The sequence below is a fragment of the Musa acuminata genome, unplaced genomic scaffold, assembly GCF_036884655.1.
Source record: "Musa acuminata AAA Group cultivar baxijiao unplaced genomic scaffold, Cavendish_Baxijiao_AAA HiC_scaffold_668, whole genome shotgun sequence".
Classification (NCBI taxonomy): domain Eukaryota; kingdom Viridiplantae; phylum Streptophyta; class Magnoliopsida; order Zingiberales; family Musaceae; genus Musa; species Musa acuminata.
In genome coordinates, this window is record NW_027020904.1 from 17501 (window position 1) to 29666 (window position 12166).

General features: G+C 31.6%; 2 non-coding genes and 1 pseudogene across 3 annotated transcripts in view; 1 reads left to right on the forward strand and 2 right to left on the reverse strand.

Annotated features, from left to right (window-relative positions):
- Positions 1–4503, reverse strand: part of LOC135663002 (maturase K-like) — a 5326-nt pseudogene extending 823 nt beyond the window's left edge. The window contains exon 1 of the transcript XR_010508089.1: positions 1–4503. This exon is cut by the window's left edge and continues 823 nt beyond it. The product of XR_010508089.1 is annotated as a maturase K-like (transcript).
- Positions 4504–5671: 1168 nt separating this feature from the next.
- On the reverse strand, positions 5672–5759 carry TRNAS-GCU (transfer RNA serine (anticodon GCU)). The gene has a single exon. It is a non-coding gene; the product is annotated as a tRNA-Ser (tRNA).
- Positions 5760–7887: 2128 nt separating this feature from the next.
- On the forward strand, positions 7888–7959 carry TRNAR-UCU (transfer RNA arginine (anticodon UCU)). Its single transcript has one exon. It is a non-coding gene; the product is annotated as a tRNA-Arg (tRNA).
- Positions 7960–12166: the final 4207 nt, after the last annotated feature.

A 12166-nucleotide genomic window follows, 5' to 3' on the forward strand; every position in this document is an offset into this window, starting at 1 on the left:
GGGTATTTTGTATTCTATTATGTATATAGAATACAATAGTAATAAAAATATATACCCCGAAAAGGAAACAGGGAGTCCAATCAATAGATCTTTTTATTCTCTTTTTCTATCGAATTGGTTTATCTTCGTTGTTTATCTTCGTTATAATTACAAGAGGATAACAAACCCTTTATTTTTGCAACCCGATCGCTCTTTTGACTTTGGAATTTATTCTCTTTATCAGTATACTGTTTCTTCTACACATCCGTTTCTAATCCATAATAAAGAATAGTTAGGATTTATTAAAAAAAAAGGAAAAAGAATCAATGGTCCACCCACAGGAGAACTCACCCTTTCCCGTATAAGGCACTAATCTATTTTTAACGTCTAATTAGATCGGGTAATCGTTCAATTCAAATTAAGAACATAAGCTCGTTGCTTTTTGTTTTACCAAAATTGGAACCATAGGCTCTATCCATTTATTCACTAGACCCAACTGTAAATGTGAATTTGTTTTGTCCCCTTCCCTTCCAAAAATTTTTTATTTTTGTAGCGATCCAGTAAGGATAAACTAAAAGTTCCACTTTCATTTGAATTTGTAATTTTTTAATAAAATATTTAATAAAATAAGAAATTTTTTTTATTACGACATGCTACTTTTTCCATTCATTACCCTTGAGGATCAGTCGTGGTCTTATAGACTCTACCAATAGTCTGGACGAATTTGTTGCTTCATCAAAATGTGTAAAAGATCATAGTCGCACTTAAAAGCCGAGTACTCTACCGTTGAGTTAGCAACCCGAATAAAATAAAATAAATAGGATATGTAGATACGATAAAAATGAAAAATCCATTAAATTGCACTGCACGACCCCATCAAAACATTGAACTAATAATAAATAAAAAAATATTTTATGTTTTATGATCGATTATACAAAATAAATAGAAAATGTACAGATCATATTTAAAAACACCAGATTCCTAAAAGAGATGCTAAAATTGTGACAGACCTACCAGTTTTTTATCAATTTTTTATTTTTGTTAAGTTAAATTCCAAAATACGTCTTATATGACAGTAAACCCAACAATGCAAAACCCATTATTTGAGTAAAAGTGAAGTTAAAACCCAATATGGGGTCTGGATAAAGAGATTTATTTATCTATGATCAATTAATTTATCTATGATCAATTATATTTGTTCGATACACCATTGTCAATATGAATGCAATGTTGAGAAAACAAATAACAAATAAAGTAAATAAAATAAGGATTTGTATTGGGTTGGCACAACATAAATAAGAAATTTTGATGGAAAAAAATAAGGAAAAGATAAAGAAAAAATCTCGGGTTTACTCAATCAATAGAGGTACAATAAGCAAGATTAATCCCTTGTTTGTTGGTGGATTCCTATAACAAGAAAAAAGTAAATTTAAGTATGAATAGAGCAAGAAAAGGGAAAATTTTAGGTAAAAAATTGTAAGTAAAAAATTATACAAAGATAGATTTTATATTAATCATCTCCCCCCTTTTTTATTAATTTTGTTGTTTTTTCTTTTAATTAACTCGAGGTTTTTTCTTTAAAAAATTCTGCCTTACTTAAAATATCATAAACAGTTCCTGTAGGTTGAGCGCCCTTTTCAAGGAAATATAGAATAGCGGGAACGTTTAAATAAGTTTGATTCTTTATCGGATCATAAAAACCCACTTTTCGAAAATCTCTTCCTTCTCTTCGGGATCGAACATCAATTGCAACGATTCGATAGATGGCTCATTGGGATAGATGTACATAAACAATCCCCCCCCAGAAACGTATAGGAGGTTTTTCTCCTCATACGGCTCGAGCTCGAGAAAAAATTATTTTTATTTCGGTATATCTTTCTGTATATAATATCAAATAGTAAACACAAAATAATGACTCAAATCATAGTCTAATTCATTATTATTATTTTGTTCTTCCTAAAAAAAAAAAAAAAAATAAATTTCATTCGTACTCATAACTCAAGTTGGGTAATTCTGACAGAATTCGAAGGGAAATCCTTAGACATTTCTTGAGCCGTCTCTAACCTCTTTTGTTTGTCTCATCTCGAATCTATTTTTATTCCTAATTCTGATCCAATTTTTGAGACAATTGAAAATAGTGTTTCCTTGTTTCGGAATCCTTTATCTTTGCTTTGTAAAATCATTGGGTTTAGACATTACTTCGGTGATCCTTACTCCTTTCAAAAGGGCAGCAACATACCTTTTGTTTTTTTTATTTCTTTCTATAGAAATAGAATACCCATAGAAATAGAATACGAAGAATTGATTCCTCTGTGATACACTTTTTTTTGATCGAAATAGTTTTATCAATTCCGATTATTTTATATTTTAAGGATATACTTACAAAGCTGGTCTAACTTATTGATTGATTGGCACTAACCCTAGATTCTTCCCCTTGATAAATGAATCAATCCTTTCCGCTCGAGCTCCATCATGTACTATCAACCTAAGAAAAATTAGATTCCTAATGGAACAGAACAAACTATGTCGAGCCAAGAGCATCTTCATTTGTATAGAAAATGGTGGATGTAAAAATCCACAGCGGATCATGTCCTTCAAGTCGCACGTTGCTTTCTACCACATCGTTTCAAACGAAGTTTTACCATAACATTCCTCTAATTTAGAATTCAATTTAATTTCAAACCGCAATGGAATTGATTTAATATGTAATCATGAATAGTCATTGGCTCGATGGGAACAACGGGAACTATATAATAGTCTATACTTTATACCTATGGATAGATAAGTATTCTATGGATAGATAAGTATTGTATTTATCCGGAGAAAGCTCAGCAAGGATCCAATTTCTTTAACTCGATATTCTATCATATGAATGAAACGTATTTCTAAGAAAGATGTTTGCTTAAGACTTATTTACTTTACATCTCCAACAGATTGTTCGGGACGATCAATCATGAAATGCAGAATCTATTTTTCTAGAACAAAAAAACTATAAACCTCAAATCCTTTAATTTAATATATTTCCAATCCCGGAAAAAAATAAATTATTAGTCAAATAAACTGTTCCAATGACCAAAAAACAAAAAGGTCGTAAGTTTCTAGATACTATTGATTTATCATATTTCTTCGAGTACCAACCAAGAGTTCATAAAAAAATGTTTTAAAAATCTCCGACTTCAACATCATGACTGGAACTATGTTTTCTAGTCATGACTAAACTGGATCTCTAATTCAATCACCAAGTCGACGCAATCACAATGAGTAGCTAAAAATTTTTAGCAGATATTTCATTCCCTAAGGAGACATAAATTTTACCATGTTCAATTGAATTATCAATTGGTTTTCTTTTAACCAAAGAAGTAAATTGATAATCTAGTTTATCTATTTTCATGAGTATGAAATAGAAAAGGTCTCATGTACGGCAACATTAAGATCCTTATTCTTTCTTTCATCTGAAAGAAAGAATCTGAATATTGTTACTGGGGGTAATCATGGATATTTTTAAAATCAAAGATCCCCTTCCACAAATTCTTTTCACTTAAGTGAAAGGCCATTGTTATTGAAATACAACAACATTGTTATTGAAATACAACAACATTGTTATTGAAATACAACAATATAATAACAATACACAATATATATCATACATATAGGCATAGCGTAGGCCTTGTTTATTTTAGTTTATATAGATTTTGTTTTACTTCAGGTTCAACAATTTTTCCATCAATTCCATAAAATCAAGTTAAAATATATGGAATATCAAAATTTCCCCCCAATCGCTACGTTACATTGATTTACAATTATTTTCATTTGAGGCATCTAAGATATAAGATAGAAAGAAATGGAATTCAGACAATTTTTATCCTATTTTTTCCCACGCCACAGCACAGCTTTAGAAGTTTTAAAACCAGTGATGAAATTAGTACGACAAACTCCCTACTCTTTAGTCTTCACATAGAATGTGAAATTGGGATACCCTATTTTTGACTTTAGGCTTTGTGTGGAAGGGAATAGAGATGCTTTTGTTTCACGCTTCAATTCGGAATGCATCATGTGAGAATTATAATTCATATTTAGAATTCATATTTCATGAATATGGGACATAATGAATATAACAATAGTACGAGCATATTATGAATGTGAATGATAGACCCCAAATTTCTCTTTTTTTTATTCAAAAAAACTTCCACCTGTATTTGACACTTTATTATGCTTGTGATAAATCAAATGGATTCTAAGAATCCATTCTAAGAATTCATTCTAAGAATTCAGAACAAAAGACATTCTAAGAATTCAGAACAAAAGAAAAGGTTGTTCTCTTTAAGATTTTTCCGTTTTATGTGGGATACAATGTGATCCCATCTTTTGTTTCTGATGGAAACGATCTGGGACGGAAGGATTCGAACCTCCGAATAACGGGACCAAAACCCGCTGCCTTACCGCTTGGCCACGCCCCATTTTTCCTGTTTGGCACTAGTCAAGACTATTATTAGAATTAGTTATTCGTCAATCCCCCCCCCCAAAAAAATACATAATACATAATAAAAACATATGGGGTATTTTGTTTGTTGCTAGGATTCAACACATGTAGATTAGATATAGAATCAAAAAAGTTAATTGATCATTACATAGAATTCAATTAAGATAATGTATGAAAGTAGAATTCCTTGTATTCTCATTTGAGAATGGAAGGAAGGATTTTTGATTTGGGAGAGTTCAAAAAAAAAGAAGGATTTTTTGACTTGCCTTTTTCATTTTTCCCTTATAAAAATAACTCAATCAAAATAAAATTATCTAATCTACAAGAACGAAATGTTTGTTATGTTTAATATCTTTAGCTTAATCTGTATCTGTCTTAATTCTGTCCTTTATTCGAATAGTTTTTTCTTTGCCAAATTGCCTGAAGCTTATGCCGTTTTCAATCCAATCGTAGATGTGATGCCTGTCATACCTGTTCTCTTTTTTCTCTTAGCCTTTGTTTGGCAAGCTGCTGTAAGTTTTCGATAAAATCCTTAATACTTTGCCAAATCCATTCATGATTTATTCGACAAAAAAAATTATAAAAATGGATAAGATCGGCTAAGTCTTACATTAGAATTATAAACCCTCGATTAAAAAATGGAAATTCTTGTATATTGAGTAACCGCGGAGATGAATTTTGATCAGTTTATTTACTCGTTCTGACCTTTCAGTGAGTAAGGAGTTTATTAGGTCTAGGTCCCCTACAATACCTAATTGTCGATATGACAAGAAAATTTTTGTGAGGAAGGAATAAAAATCTTATTACAAAGAAATTCGTAAAAGTGACTTTCTTTTTCTTTTCAAATCAAAAAACTCCATTTTGGGGGGTATGATGTCAAATCAAACAAAATAGTATATGTGGTAAAAAGAAAAAATAGGTAATCTATTCCCTTTTTCTAAAATGATCTTATCTTGGAGATTGTGTAATGCTTACTCTCAAACTCTTTGTTTACACAGTAGTGATATTCTTTGTTTCTCTCTTCATCTTCGGATTCTTATCTAATGATCCGGGACGTAATCCTGGACGTGAGGAATAAAAAAAAATTGAGTTTTCTTTGTTTTTCTAATTTTTTCTTATTATTTTATCTATTCCATATATTCACTTTACCTATAAAAAAATAAAGGAATCGAAATTCCTTCGAAATCGAAAGTATCAAGTAATCAGAGCGGGCGGAGAGAGAGGGATTCGAACCCTCGGTACGAATAACTCGTACAACGGATTAGCAATCCGCCGCTTTAGTCCACTCAGCCATCTCTCCCAATTTAAATAAAATTGAAATTTCAATAAAATTTCAAATGAAATTGAAATTAACTATTTCAATTTAAATTGAAATTAAATAAAAAAAGAAAAGAAAATAATAAAAAAGAAAAAATTTTTAATTTTTAAGATATTAATTATTAAGTTTAAGAAAGACATTAATATAATATTTTTTATTAAGAAAGATATTAAACATTATAATTTAAGAAAGATATTAAACATTATAATTATAACATTATCATTAGAAATATGAAACATTCTATTAAAATTTCTAATTATAGAATAGATTTCATTACAGATGAAATAAAAAAAAAATAAAAAGTGAATAATTAAAAATTAAAATTATTAATAAATTCTAATCTAAATTTAAAGGTTAAAGGAATTGAAATTTTATTTTCAATTAAAGTAAAGAAAAAACAAATTAAAGGTTTTTTTTATGTAATAAAAAATTTCTTAAATATTATAATATTAAATATTATAATATTATATTATAAGTAATTTTATAAGTAATTGTATATTATAAGTAATTATATAATTAAGTAATTAATAATATTATATTATAATAATATTATATTATAAGTAATTATATAATTAAGTAATTATATAATTATAATTATATAATTATATTTATATTAAGTTAAGTTAATTTTAATAATTTAAGTAATGTAATTATATAAGTAATTATATAATTATATTTATATTTAAGTTAATTTACATTTACGTAATTTAATTTAAGTTTCATTTAAGTAAGTTAAGAGTAAGTCAAGAACGAATTTGATCAAGAATTCCATTTAGATAAGATTCGAAACAGGTATCTCCAATAGAAAGAAAACCTTACTTCTTTAATTTTGTACGAAAGGTTTATTCTCCCGGCCTGGTCCTAGTTAAGTACTGGCCGGGCCAGTACCTCTTTTTTTGTCCAGCTTCAATGACCCCTTCAGACAGACTGAGAATGCCAGCAATCCAGCAAAGGAAAAGTATAAGTATAACTTTATACTGTTTTTTAAATTTATATATGTTATTTAGAAAAGCTTTGTGCTCTTCGCCTTTTAAGTCCCTGGCTGGCGGGACTAAATATGTGTCAACGTTATAATTTTAATGCTATCTTGATTGCGTCTCACTCCCTTGTTCGACAAATAGTCCATTCATATACAATAATGTATATGTAGCGGGTATAGTTTAGTGGTAAAAGTGTGATTCGTTCTATTAACAACTTAAAAAGTTAAGGGGTCTCTCGGTTTTTTGCATACTCCGATCAAAAACTTTATTTCTTAAAAGGGTTTAATCCTTTACCTCTCAATAGCATATTTGAGGAAGAACATACATTCTCACGATTTGTATCCAAAGTCCAATTAGAAATTCTATTTTCGAAATTGAATAAGAAAATTGGATTATGTATATGGAGTCGTGAAACATAATTTTTTTTGAATTGGATCAATTCTTCCAATCGAATGAGTATGAATAAAGGATCTATGGATGAAGATACAAAAGTTTATTTCCAATCGTAACTAGATCTTAAATTTTGGTGTTGTAAAAGGGAAATTGAAGCCAAACAAGCTAGAAAAGGGTGGTTTTGGTTTACTAGAACCATCAGCATATTGTTTCAGCTCGGTGGAAACCAAATTCTTTTCCTCGGGATCCTGCGAGTGGAAATAGGGAACGAAGTAACTAGACTAGACGGATTTGGTATAATCCCTCTCCTCTAGAGGGATCATCTAGTAAGCGAGTAGTTTGGGATACATTCAGACAGAAAGGCTGACATAGATGTTATGGATCTAATTTTCTCTAGGAATACATCAATCTTCCATAAAGGAGCCGAATGAAATCAAAATTTCACGTTCGGTTTTGAATTAGAGACGTTAAAAGTGATCAAGCAACGTCGACTATAACCCCTAGCCTTCCAAGCTAACGATGCGGGTTCGATTCCCGCTACCCGCTCCATATTTCTTATTATGTATTATACATCTTATTATGTTATGTATTATACATCTTATTATGTATTATACATACATGCACCATCAATTTAGATATGCATTCTTTTTTATTCCCTAAAATATTTTCCGTGTAATTTGATTTTTTATCCGAACAAAAGAAAGTAAGAATACAAAAAAATAAAATAGGAATGAAAAGCGTCCATTGTCTAATGGATAGGACAGAGGTCTTCTAAACCTTTGGTATAGGTTCAAATCCTATTGGACGCAATTTATTTCCATCTATTTTTAAAATGGCTATACTTTTTAAAAATGGCTATACTAAGAAACCCTTTTTGAATCATTCGAATCAGAACTATTTCTCAATGATTACTCTTGTACTAAGAATAGAATATACCAAGAATAGAATAAAAGTAAGAAATTTATGTTTGTTCCTGAAGTAAAAACAGTTCGATCTGTTCTTGAATAGCTTCCTTCAAAAGAAATTCTACTTCCTCGGTGAATGTCTTGGTAGAAGATATAATTTCTTGAAATTTAGGTTTATTGTTTTTTAAGTAGCTACGTAACTGACTGAGAAATTTCTTTACCTGTCCAATTTCTAGCGGATCAAGATATCCATTCGCTCCGGTATAAATAGTAGCTATCTGTTCTTCCACTGCGAGAGGGTCTGATTGGGATTGTTTAAGCAACTCGCGTAATCGTTGACCTCTTGCCAATTGATTCTGAGTAGCTTTATCGAGATCAGAAGCGAATTGTGCAAAGGCTTCTAACTCTGTGAATTGCGCTAGTTCCAATTTTGATTTGCCGGCTACTTGTTTCATGGCTTTAATTTGAGCTGCGGATCCTACTCTGGAAACGGAAATACCCACATTAATAGCAGGTCGGATTCCAGCATTGAATAGATCGGCAGATAAGAATATTTGTCCATCTGTAATGGAAATTACATTAGTAGGAATATAAGCTGAAACGTCTCCAGATTGAGTCTCAACTATCGGTAAAGCGGTCATACTTCCTTCACCTAAACTAGAATTTGATTTAGCGGCTCTTTCCAAAAGTCGTGAATGCAAATAAAAAACATCTCCTGGATAAGCTTCACGACCGGGAGGTCTTCTTAATAGAAGAGACATTTGGCGATAAGCTTGTGCCTGTTTGGAGAGATCATCATAAATTATTAAAGTATGTTGTCCACGATACATAAAAAACTCAGCCAGAGCCGCTCCCGTATAAGGAGCGAGGTATTGTAATGTAGCAGGTGAATCCGCCGTTTCGGCTACCACAATAGTATATTCCATCGCCCCCTTTTCCCGGAAAGTAGTCACTACCTGAGCCACAGAAGATGCTTTTTGACCAATAGCTACATAAACACATATTACATTTTGACCTTTTTGATTGAGAATCGTATCTGTGGCTACGGCTGTTTTGCCGGTCTGTCTGTCCCCAATAATTAATTCTCGCTGACCGCGTCCTATAGGGATCATCGAATCAATGGCAATAAGCCCCGTTTGAAGAGGCTCATATACAGAACGTCTAGAAATAATACCTGGGGCAGGAGATTCAATTAACCGAGATTCAGAAGCTGAAATTTCACCTCTCCCATCAATAGGTTTAGCCAGAGCATTTATAACACGACCCAAATAACCCTCACTCACAGGTATCTGAGCAATTCGTCCTGTTGCTTTTACGGAACTTCCCTCTTGTATCATCAAACCATCACCCATTAATACAACGCCAACATTATTTGATTCCAAATTCAGAGCAATGCCTATTGTACCCTCTTGAAACTCTACTAATTCACCTGCCATTACTTCATCAAGACCATGAACACGAGCAATTCCGTCGCCTACTTGAAGTACGGTACCGGTATTCACAATCTTTATTTCTCTACTATATTGTTCAATACGCTCACGAATAATATTACTAATTTCGTCGGCTCGAAGGGTTACCATTAGTGTTTCTTTATTCTTTTTAGGAAGGAAAAGATAAAAATAATGCCTAAACTATAACTAAAAAAAGAAGGGCTAATCAGTTATTTCTTGCATGGCCCCGAGAATGCCAATATTAGCACGGATCGTACGGAAATGTAACTCGCTATTCAAGCAACTATTCAGAGTTCCTAGAGCTCCTTGTAAGGCTTGTTGGAAAACTCGTTGTCGGACCTGATTAATCGCTCTTTGTTGTTCAAACTGAAGGGTTTCATTTTTGTAATTTTCTAATTGTTCCAAACTATTACTAGTGGCATTAATCAAATTTTGTTTTTCTCGTTCTATTTCAGAGTATCCATTCATTCGATACTCATCTGCTTCCATTTCCACTTTACGTAAGCGAGCCCGGGCTCTTTCGAGCTGCTCAATGGCCCCTTTACGTAATTCTTCCGAATTTCGAATAGTATTCAAAATCCTCTGTTTTCGATTATCTAATAAATCATTTAATGAAAGTAGATTATCTTATCATTAATTTCAAAACTTCCATGATCTCTTCCCGAACCAAACATGAATCTTTCGATTCATTTGGCTCTCACGCTCAATTATTTATTTTATTTATGGTGTGGGTATTCCCATATCTTTTTTAATGTTTTATTTATGGTGTGGGTATTCCCATATCTTTTTTAATGTAATGAGCCTACCCTCTCTTTTCTGTTTGTATTCAAAGATGTCAAAACTGATACAAGACCAGAATATCAGGAGGACTCTTCCGACTAGACCAGACAAAAATCTAGAATTGTCAGCAAAGTTGTTTCTTTATTTGTATTTTATTTATATTTGTTTTGTATTTTATTTATCATTTTCATTTTTAGAATTCTATTTCATTTTTCATTTTAAAAAAATGAAAATAATAATTATTATATTTTTTATTTGTTTCTTCAAGTCCAAAAATTCCTCTTTTTTTATACATAGGTCGTCATTTCGGCATTAGATAAAAAAAGCAAAGTGCTCATTTTTCTAGTAAATGGTTCAAATTCTTTTATCGATATGAGTGTTCTATATCAAATCAAATAAATTACCAACTATTTTTTTTTTAACCATTTCGTTACTAACGTAGTGGTAGAAGTGGTAGAAAGAGTACCATGTTTTACCTGGACTTTAAACAATTTAGCTTTAACCATGTTAATGGTCTCACATTATTGGTTGATAGAGAATCAAAGTGGATTTACCAATAAGTCACGAAATGCTATGGTTCTTACATATGATTTCTTAATTTATTCAGAAGTAATTCGTCGAGATCGTGCACCTTTTTCCTATTTCTCCTATAAATACCATAAATAAAGTGCAGCTGGATGGATCCAACCTATTCTTGAAATACACAACTCGCACACACTCCCTTTCCAAAATAAATCAATACACCAAGCACTACACTTAGATTTATTGGATTTGTTGCTAAAATATCGGTATTAAACCCGAAACTCCCGGCGGATGGCCAGTGACCCAAGGAAACGAAAGAATCGATTACATTTTTCATATGCTCCCCTCTCTTATGGATAGGACTAACAAAGAACAGAGTTCTTTTTGTATCACTTCACTCGCCTTTTTTTGATCGATTTCTTTTTATTAATTTCATTTCCACTTTATTTAATGGCAATAGATTAAATCATTTGTTTGAAATTTATTATTTTTTAAGTTTTCAAGAAGTTTCCAATAAGATACTTTACTTAGGTCTTAGATCTCATATCAATTGATAACTATTTCGTTTGTTGAAACGCTTCGAACAATGAAAGTAAAAAAGTTTTCTATTGTACTAAGCTAAGGACAGAAAGGAAGAAAGCAAGCGAATCTGGTAATTCCTCATCCTCAAATCAGCCCTTCCTGGCGTATTGTCTCAACAAATAAGTAATTTATAAGTAAAGTGTAAATATAATTCGAAGAAGCAAAGGGCAATTCCAAGTTAAAGTTAATAAAATAAGAAAAAAGTATGTAAGGTACTTTTTTCTATTTATTTCTAGGATTAAACAAAAGGATTCGCAAATAAAAGCGCTAACGCCACGACCAGTCCGTAAATTGTTAAAGCTTCCATAAAAGCTAGACTAAGCAATAAAGTACCTCGTATTTTACCCTCTGCTTCTGGTTGTCTCGCAATACCTTCTACAGCTTGGCCTGCAGCAGTACCTTGACCAACTCCAGGTCCAATAGAAGCAAGCCCCACGGCCAATCCAGCAGCAATAACGGAAGCGGCAGAAATCAGTGGATTCATGGTAAGTTCCTCGCACAAAAAAAAAGAAATGGTTAATGATACAATCAACCAATGAATTATTACTCATTTTATCATTAAGATCCAGCGGTCCGAAGTAACTAAAAACTCCGAATTGAAATGATAATATTACTAAATTACTGAACTGAATCGTCACAACTATCTCGTTTTTACCATAATGGAGTTTTTGTAAATCCATATGCATACAGTTCTAACTATTGTATTTCTTTGTTTCGAACCACTCTTTCATTTAATTCTTCGTTCTTTACTACACCATTCTTGAGTTCATCTCTTT